Source organism: Dinoponera quadriceps, unplaced genomic scaffold, assembly GCF_001313825.1.
Source record: "Dinoponera quadriceps isolate SergipeBrazil2010 unplaced genomic scaffold, ASM131382v1 scaffold1069, whole genome shotgun sequence".
NCBI classification, from domain to species: domain Eukaryota; kingdom Metazoa; phylum Arthropoda; class Insecta; order Hymenoptera; family Formicidae; genus Dinoponera; species Dinoponera quadriceps.
Window position 1 is genome coordinate 839132 of NW_014555200.1, and position 10804 is coordinate 849935.

At 49.2% G+C, this 10804-nt stretch overlaps 1 protein-coding gene across 4 annotated transcripts in view; it reads left to right on the plus strand.

Moving 5' to 3' along the window:
* Nucleotides 1–10804, plus strand: part of LOC106743475 (RNA pseudouridylate synthase domain-containing protein 2-like) — a 106400-nt gene that overhangs the window by 49470 nt on the left and 46126 nt on the right. The gene's annotated exons all lie outside the window — the stretch shown is intronic.

Genomic DNA, 10804 nt, shown 5'->3' on the forward strand with positions numbered 1-10804 from the left:
TCTGTTTTATAAAATGGAAAGCTCGAGTTGTCTTCTTTGACATAAATTGTCGCAAAAAATTCCATAAAAATATATACGAGAGAGATGAAATGAAGAAGCGAGAAATGGGGTTCGGATCGGAATTACCCCTTCTTTTTGGAATAATGCCGGTCAACGATGTATCTCGTATGTTTACAGTGTATAAAGGCAGAAAAGACTAACATGAATAAATGTACCGATTTAGCACGCTTGTTTAGCAGCGATGCTTACGTCAAAAAAAAGCCACGAAACAAACATATATTCGCCGAGACTTTCTTTTACTTATTTTTCGACATAAGATCTGTCCTGTAAGTTGGTCGGTAGAATTCACGTACAGTTTCTCTCTAAGCCATTATATAAGCCATATTTGCGGAACACATTACATGAGGTGTGTAATTAACAAACCGCGATTTGTTTCCCGATTTTGTTTCGTATAAAAAAAAAAGATGCGTTAGTAATAATTCATTATTTATTAAATTACCGCAAACGATATAGTACAATATTTACATATACCCTCATTATATATTTCCATTATTATTACATTATTATAAGCGACACTCGATATATTCATTAATATGGCATCGCGTCGGTATATTCGTGTTCATGTCGGATTCGGGCGGATATATTCGGGTCGGCCATTGTTTCAAGCACGGCTCGTGCGAAGAAAGTAACGCGGTGAAAGGCGAGGCGATCCTCGCAGTTTGGCGCGATATCGCCGCAGGATCGTTAGTGCCGGCTGTAAAGCGACGCTCCGTCGGAGTCTCTCTGTGGATGACTATCGTAAAATCCCGGGCCGATGCAGTTTCGCAAATAATAGCCGGAGCGTCTTCGACGCGATTATTACCCGCTCGTGCTCGCGATATTCTTGCGCGTTGTTCCCGCAAACTTGCCGGCGTTATCGCCGAGGGCTTACACGCGCACCTGCTGCGTCGCCGGCGCTTTCGCAGCGGAGGTTCATGCATGTTGTAACGTCGGTTTACAGTCTCGGATGGCACGTTAATATCGAATGCTGCGGACTCGTTTTCTTCGCTCGCTGTAAATTCGCACGGATGTCTCGAGACGCGTTCGTTAGCCGTCGTTTACCGATGTGTTTTTTTCGTTTCAACGCGATTATTCAAGAGGAATCTTCGTGATTAGTCGAGGAATGCGAGTACCATCTCGCCGTTTGGCGATAAGGTGTGAGATTTTTCGCAAATTAATAAAGCGGCCGATGTCGTTGGCGGAACACGGCGGGAATTCCCTGCATCGCCCCCGACATTGTTTCTCGTTACCGCGTCATTTATAGCGACATATCGGGCGACATCGTCGGCAACTCGGGCGATTCGTCTCTATCGACGTTTTAAAAAGAACAACAACGGCTCTTGTGTACGCGAGAGCGTAGCGAGGTCAGTCGCTATGCTTCTTCGGCAGGTAGCTTTATTATCCTGTAGGGCATAAATTTAGTTCCGTTAGGACGGAGGGTGAGAGGGTATGTGTTCGGTCACGTGTGTGCCGCTTTCAGTGGCAGGTAAAATATCGCCACCGGCGAAACTATCGGGCGAGAAAGAATGACTTTCGAAGGAGCTAGTTCCTCGAAAAAGCGAGCGTTTCGGTTTATCGTGGAAAAGCCCCCCCTCCCCCCTCTTCCTTTACAACGAAGCACCGCGGCGCGGAATACTAAATGGTTTTTCTGGTTTTAATTATCGGAAATCGATCGGCGCTCGCCTTGTTAAATTAGGGAAATGTGACTGCTGTTCCATGTCGGACGGGGGAGAGATTGGATCGGTCCTCTCGTCACGGTGGATCTCTTCATAATCAGCGTAGTCGCGTAATTAGTAACGACGAAACACACAGAGAGAGAGAGAGAGAGAGAAAGTAATTAATTGAAATGAATCTTACTTTGCTCCTGCGATTCTCGATCTTCCTTTCCGGAAATAACGACCCTTGCCGCGATCTATTCCGAAACTCGGATCGCTGACGGATTCGTCGCGTGCGAAGTGCGCCACAAACTCGGTGCGTTACCTTCGTGTTTTTCCCCGAAAGTCGGCTTCTCCCTTCCCCACAGATTCTATTTGGAGACTTTCGGCGGTCACCGTACTCCAATCTGCGCGTCGTCGTAATGTCAAAGTTGATAGCTGGCCCAGATATGCCGGCTTAATATTGATCACGCTCGATCACGTGACCTAATCAGTACAGTGCTCGATTAGCGAATTAGCAGTAGCCCAAGAGAGCACTCGGAAGTAATCGCTTCTGCTTTTCCGAGCACAACGTCCTGCTCCTCGCCGCCATTGATCAGCTGATCATGCTCTCCCTTTCAGGTAGAATACCGTAGATATCAGAAAAAGATCATTTATATGTTGATAGGGTCGCGCGTTGCCACAACGTGATCGGTTCCTCTCTTCGTGCATTTCGAGTTACAGCGTTACGATATATGCATATTTGGCAAGTTTCGCCTTTCGCGTACTACCAGACGCAGAGACTTCCAGTCGGTTGTGCTCAGCCGTGTTCAAATTTTTAATTAGCCGTTCACCTTGTCGAGATAACTCGCACCACTGATGAATGCGAAAAGGTATTTCATGAAGCTACGGAATTTCAGGCCGCACTTTCGCTGCGGTCTCTTATATTTTATATTCCGATAAAAGTGACCCGTGTATTTTTATACAATTGCAATAGAAGACACTCGCGGAGATATACGAATGGCATTTTCCTCCTCTCTTTTATATTTATCATGTTTGCGAATTAAATATCTTGCCTTCTCCTGACGATGGTGGAGAAGAAAGAGCCTATGCAAAAACACACGACGACGAGCGCGAATAACATCAAGAATACATTATGCATGACAGTGTGGCATCTCTCTTCTCTCATTTCATCGCGATGTTCTTGCAATAATTAATAGCTTAATGATGAGGGCTCCGCGGGAGCTTTCGTGCGGTGAACTCACTTTTTTATTTACGCCGTTTTTATCCGGGTTACTGTGGTTATTTTTTCTCTTCGTCATTTTTCACGCTGTCACACGACCGACGTGGCTGACAATTCCTTTTGACACTGAACAGCGGAGAGAAATTACACGTCAACTTCGACACTTGCATTAACGGATACAAGGCCATCGCGCACGAAGGTGTAGAATGTGAAGTGAGATAAGTAATAGTGTGCACAAGACAAAATCACACGAATTGACGCCTTTTTCAATTGTGTTACACTCCTCGGTTTGTCTATACATTTACGATCCTCCGGGTTAAAAATATGACATGATTGTAAAATTCTTATTTTTCAAGTTCCGATGGATGCACAACATACATTTACATAAAATTATCACGTTTACGTAACAGCTGGAAAGTTGTGGAGTTGAAAAAAATGTTAACGACGATAGAAACGAGTTAAATTATCGGACGGAGAGATCGTTTTCAAAATTTGTTTATTCATCTCTCCGCCGCGCGCAGAAACGTCGGGTGACCCAACGACTCGGTTTTAACGGTTTGAACGTGAGCCGAGTGTGGCAGATTTTGACGGTAAACATTAAGGTTAAAAAAGATTAAAAAAGGTTTCCTGGCCGGCGCAATTAACGACGCGGAGCCGGTGCTTTGATAATTGCGTCATATCTCGTCGTATCTCCGAGATTCCTAGAAGTCCTTTATTACTTTATTCCCGCGAACGCGCACGGTGAAGTATCTTTCGAAGATACGCGCGCGCGAGCCGTCGCGTCTGATCGCGCGCGCAGTACCGCGTTGCGCAACGCAATTATTACCGCAGCCTCGTCAGGTGGAGGTGACGCAACCATATAAATAGCCACCGGTTAGTGTTCGCTGCACACATGAAAAATTTTGTCATCTTGCAAAAGAGCCAAGCTCGCTCGCTCATTCGTATCCGCGACACCGGCTAAGCGCAACTCGAAACCGTGGTCACTTGCGCAACCGCGCGTGTCCTTGCTCGACGGGAATCTTTTTTTCTTCGTCCTTCTAATTTTCGTCAAGAAGGTCGCTTTCTGGCCTTTCCGATTGCCAGGCATACCCGGGCCACGATGAATTCCGTCGTGACCTTTCGCAAAGTCCGGGAACGATCTCTCTCTCTCGCACGCCTCCCGGATATCGATTGTTCGCGCGACGTGTGAAGCCAAATAAATGCAGCGAGCGGGAAATAGTCAGAAACGTCGGCATGACTCTTGATTAATTCCCCATCAATCACCGTGGAGCGGAATGGTCCCGCGAAATTTTGCCCTCGCGTAAAAGCCCCGACGTGCAATGCGTCGTCGCTATTTTAAGAATCGCAGGCTTAACCCGCGAGACTCCACACCGGGGTGCCTTTGAAATAAACGGACGATTTAGCATCGATCTTTCTCTCGGCGAGACTTTGCGGCGTTATTAGCGCCGAATGTACCGGGATGTACCGACGACGAAACTGCCTCGGAATCTCGCTCGTCCAGCTTGATTCATCTTACGGTTGAACGCGACGCGAACGAAATTACCCGAAAGAGATTTCGCGAGACATAAAGGAGACGGGGGGGAGGTCAACGTGCACCACTCGAGAGTAGACGTCCGCCGAGAAGACAATGACCTCGCCGGAGGTACTCAAGAAGGAGAAAAAGCCGATCTACCGGGATCGAGCAGAGCCCTTCTCCTCGACCTTATTACCAGCGTTAGAGATGGGTCCGACGTGAATTACTTTTTCGGTTTCTAATCGACGCACCACCGGCTACTCTTTCCACCCTCTTACCGTCGTGACCACCCCCGCCACCCCTACGGGTTTGCCCTTCAAGCGGCCGACCAGCCAGACGGTCGTAAACCCCGATTCCCCGAAACGGAGTCCCCTTCTTTCCGAGTCTCTCCTCTAGGCCTCTCCTCCCGGCCACCCTTCATCCCTTTCTCTTTCTCGCATAGACAACACCCCACTCTTACGGCCGTTGGCGGCAGACACCCGTCGCCGTTGGGAGCAACAGGCCCTCTTATCGACCGTGCTTTGTGCGTGCGTCTCTTACCCTCCTCCTCCTCGCAGGGGCAAGAAAGGGTGGAAACGAGCGAAATCACGAGTTGTTGTTGCGGCGGTATTACCGCTCTCGCGGATACAACGAGATGTAGAAACAGCTGGTAACGATCGCGATATGGTTTTTCGAGGTGGGTTAATGGAGCGTTCGCGCAACACGAATATCAACACGAAGGAAACCGAGACCGAGTTAGTCATCGAGTCTCTGTACACACCCCTCGTTCTCCATTTATCCGGAGACAAAATCGCGCGCGAATTCACGTTCCATCAAACCGCAGACACAGGCGGAGGAAATTAAGCGTGACCTAACAAAGAAACGCGACGGATATTAGCTACTAGGCGCTCTTGCAAACGAGCAGGAGAAGCGACGGGCGTAGTAGCGGAGGCTGAAAAAAAGGAAGCAAAAAGGAAGCTAATTTACTCGCGGTTCAACAAACAATGTAAATTCAGCCCTTCTTGCGAATTTTATCACCGACGGGCGGCGGTTGTATCCAGCGTGTCTACTAAGCACTCGTACTTTTTACCGCCGAGTTGCGACGCCCTCGGTTCCTCGCGCGGCAGGCAATTTGGAATTCTCCCGACGAGAGAAGACGCACGTCGAAGACAAAAGCTTCCTCGAGGCAGCTACTTCGTAACGTCCAACTTGGTTTTGTGCAAACCGCCGAGAAATAAAGTTAACGCCGCTTCCGGCTCGCGAATGTGGTATGCGAAACTATTCATGTATTCAGCGCGATCGAATTGAAAATATGTATTATACGGGATGCTGAGAGTCTTCTCGAAAAAAGAGAAGGGGAGGGGTGGGAGAGAGAAACGCCGACATATTGTATCGATTTGAGAATAATGGAATACTTAACGAAATATAATATCGCGCGGTCTCGCGAGACGTCTTGGCCTTTCTTTTACGATACTTTTCTAAGCCTCTTTCGTCGAGTCACTTTCGAGGAAGCGTCGTCGGTTCGAAAACGTCTTACGGAGATCGCTGCTGTTTGTTCGGTGCAACAGAGCCTCCTTATCGATCGTTCGTTCAATGCGTAGGCCGCTTTAAACTCACCTTGTCCCCCTTCGTTGCCCGACAGCTAGATGGAAGAAGGTGAATTTATTACCTCGCGCCCCGCCCTAATCTTTCCCAATTCGCGGCTCGATTTAACGCGAATTTCAACGCGCTTACGAATTAAAGTTGCGCGCCGAGTATTCTGCCCATTTTCCGCCGGCTCTCCACCACAATGCCGAGTGGATTTAACGAACTTAACTACACGCACCCCGCGTACTTTCTAATTCAAAGATACACGATCAGGTGATTTTGCGTCTCTGACAGATTTTCGTTTGAAAACCACCACCGACGTCAAACGTGTCGGTCTAATTATTTTCATCTAATTTCTACTCCGTTGCGGTATAGTTCAATCGTTCATCTATGCACACTGGAAAGTTGGAGGATCGATTGGTTACTGCGAGCAACACCGCAGACTCGCAGGGCGCGCTTCTAACTTTATGAGCGCATCAGCGAGATTACTTCCCTTTGTAACAACAGACCCTTCTCAGTTCGTCTCTACGTAAGACGTGTAAGATTATGTAACGTGTCGTTACTTTCCGAGATTATAATTCCCCAAGTCGACGACCTCTCGCACGTGCGATACGCCGCGCGAATATTTACAATCGAGATTATTGGGATCTTCCTGTTCTCTCTCTCTCTCTCTCTCTTTCCACACCCATCTCTCTAGAGACTCCTCCAATTTACGAAAGACTAGGGTTAATTCGCGAAGGCGCGTTTCCGCGATCGCTTATCGCTTTATCCTGCAATATTATCACGAGCGTTTCGGGAACGGCCGACCCTGCCCGTTTCTCTCTCTTTCTCTCTCTCTCTCATGGCCGAGCCACGAAATTCTTAGGCGAGGTCGATCGAAATCACCCCGTCCCTCTGCCATCCTCGCGATGTATAGCCGGCTTCGTTTGAGTTTACTCGAGGATCGGTTACTGCAGCCACGTCGAAGCGACGCCCGCGTAGTTCCCAACTTTGCGCATACAGGGTGTGCCGGGTGGAATCACAGCCACTTTGCCGACCTCGGTCGGAAGATATTCGCGATCTTTCAAGAAAAACAGTGTCGCCAAGATCGATCTGATTACGATCGTTGGGCCGTGGGATCGATTCGGCTGAATTCGCTCGCGATACCGTCGCTCAGACACCCAGTAGGTAGTACATATATATAGGGGAGCTGTGCGCAGCCCCGACACGCCGAGTTCGGACGAGTTTGGCTTCCGGTGCATTATCGAATGTAAACCTGCCTACCTTCGCGAAAGAAAGCGGAGTTTCATGGGCCGGCCGCGATATTTCGCGGCTATCACGCGAAAAAATATATTTCGCGCGAGCCGGGAGGCACATTCCTTCCCGCCGCCCTAAAGCTCGTTACTGTCCTTCGGGACGTCGTATCGCCCCGGCGATAAGACGGATGAAATGTCGGCTGTGCGCGAAAAGCCGAGATCTGAAAACGGAGAGAATTGCTTTTAAGAGGGTCGAAAATTCAACCGTCCATCTCTTTCAGATTTTAGTCACCGTCGTTGGAACGTTTATTCAGGGCGCTTTGTACGCGCGCATATGTTTGCGTGCGAGTACGTTCATCGCGTCCCGAAATTTGACAACTTCTTAAATTGCAAGCGAAGTTTGCGTTACGTGCGAATGAATATAACGGTTCGAAAAATAATTTGCGAGGGGGCGGTACATTAAAAGTTTTTAATTAGCACAAACCGCCGGGGGTTTAATTACGAAGTGCGCGCAATGGTAATGCGGAGTACTTAAGTATGCTACTACTTTATGGGATGCGCCGAACAATAAACCTACTAAATTACATCTGCAAACGTAGCAAAGTAGTAACAGCTATTAAAACTTCAGTCGCGGTGTATAATACAGTTTGCCGGGGCTGCGAATGAGACTTAGCTGGGAGAGCTACGGCGGATCTGATATTGTTTCAATAATCATCAATCACGCGTAACTACGTGCCGAACGTCCTCGTTCCCGATGACGACTGCTACGGAATTAGGTTGTGTCGGAAGATCGCGCGAAGAATTGTTCGTCGTTGAGAAGATCAATCCGCGAGCATTCGCGCGCGAATATCGAAACCCGGAGGCTGTGAGGAGTCACATTGTCGCGTCCAAGGGATCTTCTCCGGGATTCGAGCGCGTCTCGCGAGGCTCGAATTTGATCGCCGACGAAATATTACAAAATTCGCTCTCTCTCTCTCTCTCTCTCTCGCACGGAAGATGACGGAGAAGGAGGGAAAGAGCGAACGACGATAAGTCACGCGTCGCACTCGCGAGCCCATTACTCGCGGAAACGAGGACGGGATGGAGAAAAGGATTTTCAGCAACTGCAATTGCGCCGGGAGACGTAACTAACACATCGTGCGCGGAGACGAGGGCGCGATGCGTGCCTGCGCGTAATCCTTCTTCCTGTCCGCGCGGGGACGTAATAACCATGAAGGACGATACGTTCGCCTGTATCTATGTCATTTTCGCGTTACAATTAAGCGTTCATTACGCCTAATGACAGATCCGGCTTCCATTTGACCTGTTTCTTTGTTCAGCTTATTACTTAAAAATACAAAGTCCGATGCTTTGCCCTCTTTCCTACACGTGATCGGCATAATGAGTTCCGCCAAAAAACGCAGTGCTCTCGTTTTTCCTTCCTTCCTTTCTTTTTCTATTAATGCCGCAGTCCTGGAGGAAGGAGAGAGTGTCGTGCACATCAGTTGCGCCGAAGACGCGCGCGGAACAGACTGCTCGATTAATGTATACGCTTTTCCCTCGCGAAGCTCAGCGCTGTTCTCGCAAATGTAATTGATATCCTCGAAAAATATATCAATGAGGGCACTCGTGACTGAAACGCGCGGAGAACCGGTATTGCGAAAGTTTTTAATTACCGGTATCTCCGAGCGTGTTTCTCCCGTTCACTCATTCCTCCCCCTTCCCTCCTTCACCGTCTCTTTCCCTCGCGTGCCGCCGACTTTTGTGCGTTTTCCGCGGAGACCGGCTACACTTCTCTTCCTCTCTCCTCTTTTTCCCAAATAAAAGTGTCTCACGCGGTGCGCATCGTCTCGCTTCGCCTCAGTACGCCTCACCTCGCTCGTTGAAACGCGTTTTCGTGCGTGCAAACCGCCACTTTGCGCCGGGATGAGGAAATTAATTAAAGCGTCCTCCTGCCGTTTTCTCCGAGGGATGAGAAGTCGAGACGTTGCGCGAGGACGAGAGGGATGAAAATAGGCGAAGCGTGCGGCAGTCGGCGGTGCTAATGACAGATCCTTCAACTCGAATTCGCAGAGACTTTTTTGCAGCGAAAGTTGGACGCGGATCCAACTTTCCTCTTTCCTCCCCGTGGACACCGCGAAGAGTGATTGATCGCCCTAATAGCGAGGAATTGAATTAAATGCATATTACTTGACCGCACTCGGGACTCCGGTCGGAACGTCCAAGCGTTCGGCCTTTCCCGCGCGTCCTCGTTATCCTGAGTGCACGGCGGTTAACGTCGGTGCTCACCTACTGACGACGTTAATTAATGCACCGGCGTTCCGCTCCCGATATACATCCGAACCGTCGAGTGCACACCGATGTACTGTCACGTTGCACTAACTATCCAGGGGGGGGGTTGGAACGCACCCTTCGCCCCCCCACCCGGCGCGCGCGCGCTTCCCCAGGCTAGGATTCTGCGTTGTGCGAGCCGAAAGAAGAAGCCGTGTATCAGAATTAAGAAGACATAAAATTAATTAATTAATTAATTAATTACGGAGCGCGTACGCAGAGCATTAATTAATCACGCGGTTTACGCCAAGTCCCCGCGAAGGTAAAGAGATTGGGCTCGCCTCGGTATACAAATTGCCGTAATTACGGGCCGTAATTAACGTAACGCGGGCGCGTTACAAATTAATATTTTAGACAATATATATCGTAGCGCTCTTTCTCTCGTGCGTATAAAATGAATATTCGCCCTTTTACTTCGCGCAAGCCACGTGGCGGCCCTTCCATTCGGCGCCGCGCGAGTGCCGTACATACGGGCTCCTCGTTGCTCCTGGGAGGGCAAGATCGAGCGACGGTGTATACCGAATGCGAGAAATACGTTCCGCGCGGAATGCAAGTCGAGGAAATGCGAAGGGATGTCGCCGCCGGCGAGTTTTGTTAAAAATAAGAGCTCAAGGGACACGCAGAAATGGGAAATTATTCCGACGTCGACGTGATATTTCAGCGGCCGACGGAGAAAGAAGGGAAACTGCCAACACACATGCATACACACACATACGCGCGTCTTTGAAAATATCTCGTGATATTGTACTTATATCCGAGTATACGTTATCAGCTGCTCGTTGGACGCGTCAGAATGATGACGAGAAACGATCTCTCTCGCGAGCGAGGCCAGTGAAAATACCCCTCGCTCGAAGATATGGATGTTAAACACTGAGCGGGCAAAAATCAAATCTGACAGTTTCTCGCGCACCCCCCTCTTCAGGTGCAGCTGTACGTACCTCGTATGTTAATCGACCTTTTATTATTTTAACCAGCTGAAAAATCACGGAGACGCGGATCGCCAGTCACGGGACATGAATCGCGAAACCGAGAGATCGCGCCTCGTTCAACATCTCGAGCATCTCGCGCACGATAAATCCCTACCGTCGTCTGCGGCACGTGAAGGGTACATAATTAATATTTTCTACGGCGCTGCAACCGCTTTAATCCGGCTTCTGGCTACGCCACTGATGTCCAGAACAGTGGCTACGAGTACGGATCGCGGCTATCGCGGAATATATGCGATGTTGGCACGCAATTCAAACCCTCTCCTCCCCCCCCCCCC